Source organism: Corapipo altera, unplaced genomic scaffold (assembly GCF_003945725.1).
Source record: "Corapipo altera isolate COAL_440 unplaced genomic scaffold, ASM394572v1 2b, whole genome shotgun sequence".
NCBI classification, from domain to species: Eukaryota; Metazoa; Chordata; class Aves; order Passeriformes; family Pipridae; genus Corapipo; species Corapipo altera.
Window position 1 is genome coordinate 15,236,027 of NW_020884874.1, and position 9,692 is coordinate 15,245,718.

Consider the following 9,692-nt stretch of genomic DNA (forward strand, 5'->3'; position numbering starts at 1 on the left):
TCCAGATTCCTACATGTGTTTTACCACTGACTCAAATTATCCTTGGAACTCAGAGTATATTGAAGGTGCCTCTGATACTGAAAAAGTTACTTATTTAAGTTGTATTCATTATTTTGGTAGTTGACCTATTACTGAAATCACTGAAGATTTCAACCTGATATGCATGTCTTCACACCAAGATATAATGAGTTCATGAATCAATTTCCTTCTGTTACATTTCTTCAAAAAGTAAAATATATATGAGTTCTCTTTCTCTTTCTCTCTCTCTTTCTCTCTCTCTCCCTGCTTTAAATATGGATGGACCACTTGGCTGAAAACTGTCTTGGGGTATCTGAGACCTGAATATAAATAATTCTGTTAATTTTCACTGACTAAAAACTAAATCATAGAATTCTCCTCCTGCCTACAATCCACATTAGTCTTTGGTGGTTAGAAGCTGACTGGACTTATAGTATGTACGTCATTATAATATTTTCTTATTGTAACTGTGACTGCAACTAAAAAGGAACTTAAAAATTACATGGAATGAAAAGTTTGAAAGTAAAGGATTAAGTTTTTAGCAGTTTCTTGTCAGGTCACTCTTTAACAGCTCAAACTTACACACCCTAAAGGGATTTAGAGTTTTATTACCCCTGTATTGCTCCAAACCTAAATACAGAAGGACAGTGCTTACTGTTTCAGTAAAAAGTGGGTTTCAACTCTCTACAACAGAGCCTTCATTTCTAAACCTGACCTCTCAGGGAATATGAGAGGTGTACAGTGGGAACAAAGAGTGGAAGCCTCCAGAAAGGAGCAAATAAATACAGTTTCTTAAAAATTACTAAAGTCAGTTTGTCATAAAATTCAGTCTTAGAATGCAGTGGGAAATATCAACAGGGAATGTAATAACAGGGAGCAATGGGAATTAATTTTGGAGGTGAGTTGCTATATCCTCCATTTACACCGCCATTAGAGAAAGCCACTTAAAGTTTTCTACTACAGACAACCCATGCCCAGAGGTTCAGTGAATATTGTCCAGGAAAGATGGGTAAGCACTTGATAGGGTCAGTAAAAGGTGATGGGTTTACAGTGCTTGAAATACAGTAAGAGCGTCCAAATGTCACTTCTAAAGTCAGCCCCTTTGCATCCTGAATTAGATTGTAATTTTTATTCCATTGGTCATTTCTTATGACTTTTTTTTCCTAGTAGCAGAAGATAACAGCTTGAGTACTAAGAAAATAATTTCTCATGTGTTTGTGACAACCAGATGTTCAGTTCTAGTCTGGTAGAAGGAAGAAAAGCAATGGCAGACATGAAAAAAGAGATCTTAGAGCTTCAAGCACCCTGATTCTTCTTGTTCTGCATAAACATACCTATTCCATGTAGAGATTTTTATCATGTACCACTTAGGCAGAAAAGAATAAGAAATACCTTATGTTACATTCATTAAAACACATTAGAAATTTTTACTAGCCAGGTAACTTTGAAAGAGTGATTGCCTTTTGAGTATGCAAGCACAGGAGGTATAAAACAGAGAATTTTTGCTATCTCTTCCCCCAAATATTAAATAACCATGTCAAAACTGCATTTTTTTGCTATTTTTTTTGCACAGATAATGGTTGATCTATAATTTCTATTCATTATTATAACTTCAAGTCTGTAAGGATCTTGATCTTACAACTCAAAGGATCAATCTGAAGAAAAGGTAAAATATGAAAAAAGGGATGAATATTTTGCTATGAACGAGCCAAATAGGTCTTTTCAGTGCTCCAAACTCTGAGAATATTTCTGTACTGAACATTTCTTCCATGTTCGATCAAAGTTGTACACATTTTGTATTTGTTGCTCAGGACTAGAGTACTGAAGATGTACTGGTATCTTAAGTGACTGTATTTATCCACTCAGACAGGATAACAGATTGTATCACTTACTATTTCTTCTCCCTGCTGATTCGTTTCACAGTGCACTGGTACAAAGAGTTTGTTTGTGGAGATGGAGTTTTGCCGAAGTGACGATTACTGGCTATCATCATCTGCTCACCGTCCTACATGCAGGCTAGAGAAAAAGAGGGAGGGATTTTCAACTCCCTGTTGCAAATATGCAGTTCAGCCTTTGACCAAGTCCTTTATAAAAGATCAGCCTGTATTAGACATGTTAGAAGATCTACAGTGAACAGGAAATCTAGGAAAAAACAGGTATTATTCACTTCATTTCTCATTTTTGAGCCAAGGTAGGACAGAGTGCAATCTGGAGTGGTAATTCTCAAGAAGGAAGGTCAGTACTACAACAATGTAGTAGTTGCAATGAAACAATGGGAAGCAACTTGATACTGGGGGGTCCTTGTCAACCCCATAACAGAAGGAAGATACTTAATTTTGAAAAAAAATGATGTTCCCTGACCTTCCATTTGGAATCAGGATTAGGATCCAGGGAGTGCTACAGAAGCCAGGGAAGGGAACATTTCTCTCCTCAGCAGTCGTATTATGCATTGTAGAAGAACATCACTAGTATATACATACCTTGACTGCTGTGAAGTTTATAAAGAGCCTACCTGCTTCTGTTTTCCTTAGTTTCTGAGTCACAGGAGTTGTCCTCAGCCTGGACCTGGAATTTTCATAGCCCTTATACATGGCTAACCTCAGTCTTTATATTGAAATCGTGGAACCAAAGTGGGGGTAAGCTCATATCAAATAGCTAAGATTCACTTTTCTTCTCTCTTGTTTTTATTTTTTTATCTATGTAAAAATTATTTATTTATTACATAAATGAAATCATATTCACAGTGTGGAATATGCCATTTTTGTCAACATTTGTTATGTTTGATTAGCAGTATAATGTTATTTTCTATATATTCATGTATCAACCATTGTCATGATCAATTAACATTATAGAAACCCAAATAAAATACAAGATAAAATAGATCTAAATCTTGGAAAGATATGGAAATATCTAAATACTAATACATGAAAGAAAATGAAAAGTTACTTTTAGAAAACTTCCTTAAATATCAAAAAAGGAAAAAATAATAATCAATTACATGCAACAGGGAGTTTGATTATCATATGATGATAATTCCCTCAGGCCTTTCCAGCAGTTTTCAATCCAAGTTATAAATAGCATAACAGTAAATGCTAATGGTTGAGTTTCACGTTAATTTTCCATATTATCACTGTGCAGATTTTAAGGGATGTATTCTGAACAATGTCCCTCATGCCCATCTTGAAAAATGAGCAGAATTTCAGACAGAGGTCTGAACAATAGTTTTTAGAGAGGAAAACATTCTTATTTTTTTAAGAAATCTTGAAATAGAAGGAGTTATTATTATAGAAAATCTCATATCTCCTTTCATAAAGAGAGTGTAAAAATGTATTTCCACCCCTGAATTGCGTTTATGAGAATACCAGAACTCTAATAATAATAATCATATTTCCATTAGTGTTTATATTTTGTACCAAGATTACAAAAGAACATTGTGTGGCAGATGGAAAGCGTATAAATTAAAAATGTGTTAAACAGTAACTCAACCAAGCTCTCTATAAGCTTTGTGGATTCCTGAATCTAGAAAAAATCATGAGATTTTAATCAACTTACAAAAACTTATAGGAGTAAATAAAGGTTCTTAATAGCTGGAAGAAATAGAACATTTGCCATCAGATAAGCAAATTTCAGAGAGGGTTTTGTATACACTATATTTTAGTGCTTTTCACCAGTGTATATTTCCACTCTCAATTTCATTGTTCTCAATTAAATAACAAGGTAAGACAAACATAAATACATGCCGGGAAGGCATCATAACAGACTGAAACTCCTTAGAGGCACAGCCTACCATGTATGATCAAACTTGGCATACTCTAATTAATTTACAGTCTCAGTGGCTTTCAGAGACAATGTTTGACAGGGTCCGGTGGTCCTGTTAATTTTTCAACTTGCATCTCATGCATGGAGATGTGAAAGGTAGCCCCACTTACTTGCTTGAAGTTTCTTATTTCTTCAAAGATGCCAGAAGAGACCGCTTCTTCCTGTTCTAAAATTATAATTCAGCACCAGAACAAAAGTCCACACAGAAAAAAATGTTCCTACATAGCTATATGCAACTTATGAAGACACACAGGAACTGGATTTTGGTGATCCTTGTGGGTTCCTTCCAAATCAGGACATTTTGTGATTTTATGATTTTCATATTCCCTGCTATCATATAACACTGAACATTGATGATTAACAAAAAATGAAGTGTAGAAAATATGCAAACCTTGGCCAAATCTATATACTTCTTATAGGTTGCTCTCTGTTGGTGGTTCTCAAAGTCCTATGTCATGACACAGCATTACTGACTTCCATTTCCAGACATGAGAAACAAAACCTTGGAGAGAAATATATGTTTAACAAGACCATCAACTTTTCACAACTGAATGTGGAATGTAAACCAGCTATCTTCAGTCTCAAGCCTTTCCACTGTTTCTAGTTATTTCTTTGATCACCTCTTATACTCTTCAATGAACTTATTATAGAACTACTTTGCCATCTGTGGTTCAGATTATCCAATAAGCATGAGGTGCATTTGATATTTTGTTGTAGTGTTAAGCTTTTCATAGGATCAAATCCACTTACAAATGATTTCTATTTCTGTTTTTCCTCAAGACACATGCTTACTTTCTGTGGTAAGTTTTAAAGAAAAACAATTCAAAAATGTTCCGAAAATAAATTTAAATTATTACAGGGGAAACATAATTTCCTGTTGCAAAGACATCCACTTGCCTTTAGATATGAGTTTTCTATTCTTATGCCAGATGTTAATTTGGCTCATACCCCCTTGCATACAGCCCTATTGCAACTTTAATCGAGTGATTAAGAGAGCTGTCATTTCATTCGTGCATCCTTTCACTGATCATTGTGACACATTAGTCATAGATAAAATGGGTACCAGGGGCCTGCTTAAAAATCGTGTATTGTCATTTCAACTATAATAACACTTTTGTTGCCTTTCAGCCTGCAAGAATGTCATTGTTCTAAATAATATGGTCTAGCAACACTTCCAGCTCTGTCTAAAAGGTGTTTTATTACAGAGCAATAAAGATTCCTTTTGTCTTTTTTAAAAATGAAATAAAAAAGGAAGAATGAGAGAAAGAGAGAAAGAGAGAAAGAGAGAAAGAGAGAAAGAAAGAAAGAGGAAGAGAGGAAGGAAGGAAGGAAGGAAGGAAGGAAGATAAAGACAGGACAAAGTAATTCAAATGAGTATTTTATTTTTTTATTTTTTAAAGCCTGTTGACATAAGGGAAAGACTTGTTATTAATAATTGGCCAAATACCTCCTCCATCACTTGTGGTAAAATTGATCTAACTACTTAAAAAGGCATTATGCTACAGTCTTCATTTTCCTGCATTTGCTGACTCATTTATGCAAATCACTCAGGGTAAGTGGAACTGAGTATTCCAGTAAGAAATGGACTCCACAGTGCAAGTAATGCTATTAATAGTCAGAATTAAGGTATTTGTATTACCAAACAGCCTTTTTTGAGCTATGAGTGAAAAATACCAGAAGTTTTCACACAAAGGTAAATTATACAAAACTTAATCCTTTAGTGAATGACATACATCTCAGATTTGTAAAATTCATAAGTTTGTAAAATCCATCCTATCTTCCCAGACACCTTCAGTGTCATACTATACCAGCATAACTCAGTATACAATGACAGAAACCATTCAAGTATTCACATACATTAGTGATTTTGTCGTTTTGGAGCATACTGACCAAGAGTTTGAGGCTCAGCAGCCCCACAGGTGACCTTCATGTCCTTCTCAAGGACCATGTCAAAGCCGGTGACTCATTTTCCCAGGCTGGATCTGTGAGTCTTCCACTGCCTTTATCTACAGAAATCAGATTCAGCATGACAATGAATGGGTCACTGGTATCAGTCCTTGAAAGATGTATTCAAGCAAGAAATTTTAATAGCTGAAAGTAATAGCTTTTTTCTTCCTGTACACTCAGCTACACAGTTCAGAGATCAGTGGAAAAAATAACTGAGTTTTTTGACCAAAATTTGTTATGATCTAATCTAAGGAGTATGTCATCTTCCTTCAACAGAGAAGCAGGTCTTTTAATTTTGAACCCACATGGGGGCCTAATTGAACAGACCAATCATTCCCCTCAATTTCAACTCAAAATTGTGAAATAAACAGATTTGTAAATAGTTGCCCATTCCACCAAGAAAAGATAGCTTTCAGAATAGCTTTTAAAGAAGTCTTTGATATCTATTATTACAGTCTAATTACTGCACACATTCACAATGCCATACAATTGTGAAAGGGTATGCTGTTACTTTTTGCTGGCAAGTGTATTGTGATGTAAAATGTGTGGAAGTATGAAAGAGCTATAGTGAAATTCAATTGCTGTAGCATTACATATAAGTTTTGAGAAAAACATAACAGAAACATGCAACTCTGTTACTGATAGATAATCAAAGTACTGGCTGCTTTTCACAAATGTTGTAAGAAGAGATTTTCTATTAAAGTTTTCTGTGTTTTTTTTTTTTTAAGTGTAATGTGTACTGCTTCTTTAAAGATCACACAAACAACCAAAGAAAAGTAAAAAGAATGAAATGCATTAAGAGAAATCACATCCTGTGTCCTGTAAATCCTCCTACCTCCAAAACAAATTCGGGGTAGCCCTGCATTTTATATAGGTTTCATCAGTAGATTCAGATCCAGAGCTGTGATTAAAACATGAAAATCTTGGGCTGAAAGATGCATTTCAGTTGCAAATATGTAGCAATTATCATGAAATTAAGTTCAATCCACATTTTAGCTAGTCACCATGGAAACCTATATTCATTGGCTCCTAATTGGAAGTGTTCCCGACCTGGAAAACACTGTAGGCTTAAGACTGCATAATTTCTTATTTAAGCAATTGTACTATTCTTCTGTGTTTGTGATAGTACACCATGGTAATTTTGGCAATAACCTTAGAGAAGAAATGTTTTTGTTTTTCTTTTTTTTTTTTCTGAGAAGCCTGCTTTTGCACATATTTTTCAAACTTTGGTAGTATTTCTGCCCTAGAAGGTTGCTTCATCAAGCCACTTCTACTGTTTGTGACATTAATATCTTAGTACGCAGTCATAAGTTTTACAGAAGGCTGCTGTTCTAGTAAGTCCAAACTAAAAAGTTACAGTAATACTAGTGAAGGTCGTATCATTCTGTTTGAAAGAAAACTGTGGTGCAGTGAAGGCATTAGGAAAACTCATGGAAAAAAATATTCTCCAGAGAACATTCAGCTTGCCATAACACAGTACACAATTGAAGGGAAGAAGTACAGGTTGGAAAAAACACCCTATGTTAGTAACTTCTGACTAAGATTCATGCTTCTAGACTGAACTCAAGAGTACTGCTGCATTACAGAGGTACTGATATCTGAACCAGCTGTTTATAAATCAGTTCTGTTCATCTACAACCACACTATTAGATTACAATGCAAATGCTTCCCAAACTGCTATCAAAAGCACTCTATAAATGCATTTCTTTCCTCCATTAATCTGCACAAACTGATAACCTAGTTTGTTGACATAACACTAATCGCTGCAGCCTTATTTTTTACACTGGGATGCTGCTTCTTTTTAAACCCTGTTTTCTGATAGAAAATTAATGATGAGTCAAAGGAATATATTCCTCAAAATTACAAAACTGAAATGAAATGTGATTGTGTATGAAAGCCATGATCTTCAGGTGGAGCAGAATATGTTTATGTGTTTCAAACACATCTTAAAGTAAATAAACTGAGAAATACACAATTCTTTTTCATTTTCATGGGGCTGAGCTTTGATCTTGCATATTGATAGAAAATTGCTACAAAGACATTGGTTTGGTTTTGACTTGTGTCAAATCAGCATCCTGGGTTTAACCTCCCCTGACAGCAGGAAGCATGGAAACACAACTATTTCAACATTTAGTGAAAGTTCTTTTGGATCAGTTACAACTAAGGTGTGGAAGGATATGAAAACATACCTTTACTCTTTCTATTCTTCAGGTCTTGGTTTGGACTTAGTCTTTGGTTCTCATCACATATACCCTACTCAATGCCTTCTGTGTTTCACTCTTGTAAGCTACTGAATAGGTACTCCTATGCAAACTGCTTTCCAAAGGGGCTCAGGATCATCAGGTTATTTGCAGTACATATTTAATTATCTTTTTATTATAATGGAAATTGCCTCAAGTTCATGTCCAGTCTTTGGTGGTTTTGCCTACAGGTGTTGCCACTGCCTCAGGTTAGCTATGGTCAAATCCTGGGTATCAAGGTTCCTGCAAAGCAGTACAGCCTCTTCAGCGCTGAAAGCTGCTGCCAAAAACTGCTGCCATCCCTTCTTCCTTCCACTAATGACTGCAGTATCCTGCTGTCACTCTTGGCCTTCTTTTCCCCCTATCCCTTCCTCCTTCCCAAGGATCCTGTGTGCATTTCCTCCAGTGATTCTGTGAGCATAAGATGATAAAAGAATGGGCCACCCATTTTCCTAATAGGACCAGGGCAGAATTGTTGTATGAAAAGATGGTGTTCTTCATGTTTCTGAGAAGTGGCCATTGCAGTACCTATTGCACCACACTGTGCATGCCTATTTGTAAAATTTGAGTTTTCATCAGGCTTTTTCTACCTCAATAGCTAAAAACCTAAATATTTCTAATCTGTTCTTTCGGAGAACAACTTCCTGTTGGCTGTTAAAATCTTATACAAGTGTTTTACGTATCTGTTACACTGACTTTAAAACCTTTCAAACCTTTGAAAACATTTCTATTACACACCATGGCCCAGTATCCTAATTTATCTGGAATCAAGAAAAACTTTAAATTTTGTTCTAACTATCCTTTGAGTTTTAAGTCTTGATACACCTGAGAGCTGAAGTTTGAGAGCATAAGTCTTCTCTTGATACATTTCCTGAGAACCTTACAAATAACCAGTCTTTGGACAACTAAATATATTCATTAATTTTAATAATGCTTCTTATCTCTGAGTAGAATTCCTTTTTCCATGAAAATGTTTGGCAAACTTTGAAGTTTTTTGTTATTCTAACACTTAAGAGCATTCAGAGTGTTCATAGCTTTTGCCAAGGTATTCTCTTCAAGTCTTAGTATCCTCAAATGAGCCACTTTACTCCTATAAATATTTACGTGATGAATGAATGCACCTTTACTGCCAGTTGCATTAAAAAATGAGCATTTTTGAGTTCATGCCTTGAATTCTAGTTCTCTAAAACCCATTCCCATAAAGAAAGATTGATTGTATTAAATTAGAGCATACATATTTTGATTCTGATTGCTCTCTTAGGGATTACATGTCTGTATCTTCCTTTCTATATGCTTACCATGTTGCTCTGTTGGCATGGCAAAGGGATGGCAATATGGGAGTTGAGAAATAAGAGGGTTTTTTTCCCAGTTCATCTGTGCAGAAAACAAATGCAAGAAATTAAAATTAGATTTCATGAAATCAAAAAATAAAATAAATTCACTTCAGGTAAAAATAATAATAAATATTTATTCTAAATTATGTTCATTGTTAACATCAGAGTAACAGATTTTGCTTTGTTCATTCATATAGAAAACAAGTAAATTAAGGACTGGTTTGTAAAAAGTGGTTCTGATAGTCAGCAGAAAAAGCAATAAAGAAAGAGCAGAAAAACAATGCTTGAAAGATTTACTTTAAATTCCAGTCTTCAGTGATTTAAACAGCAAAGG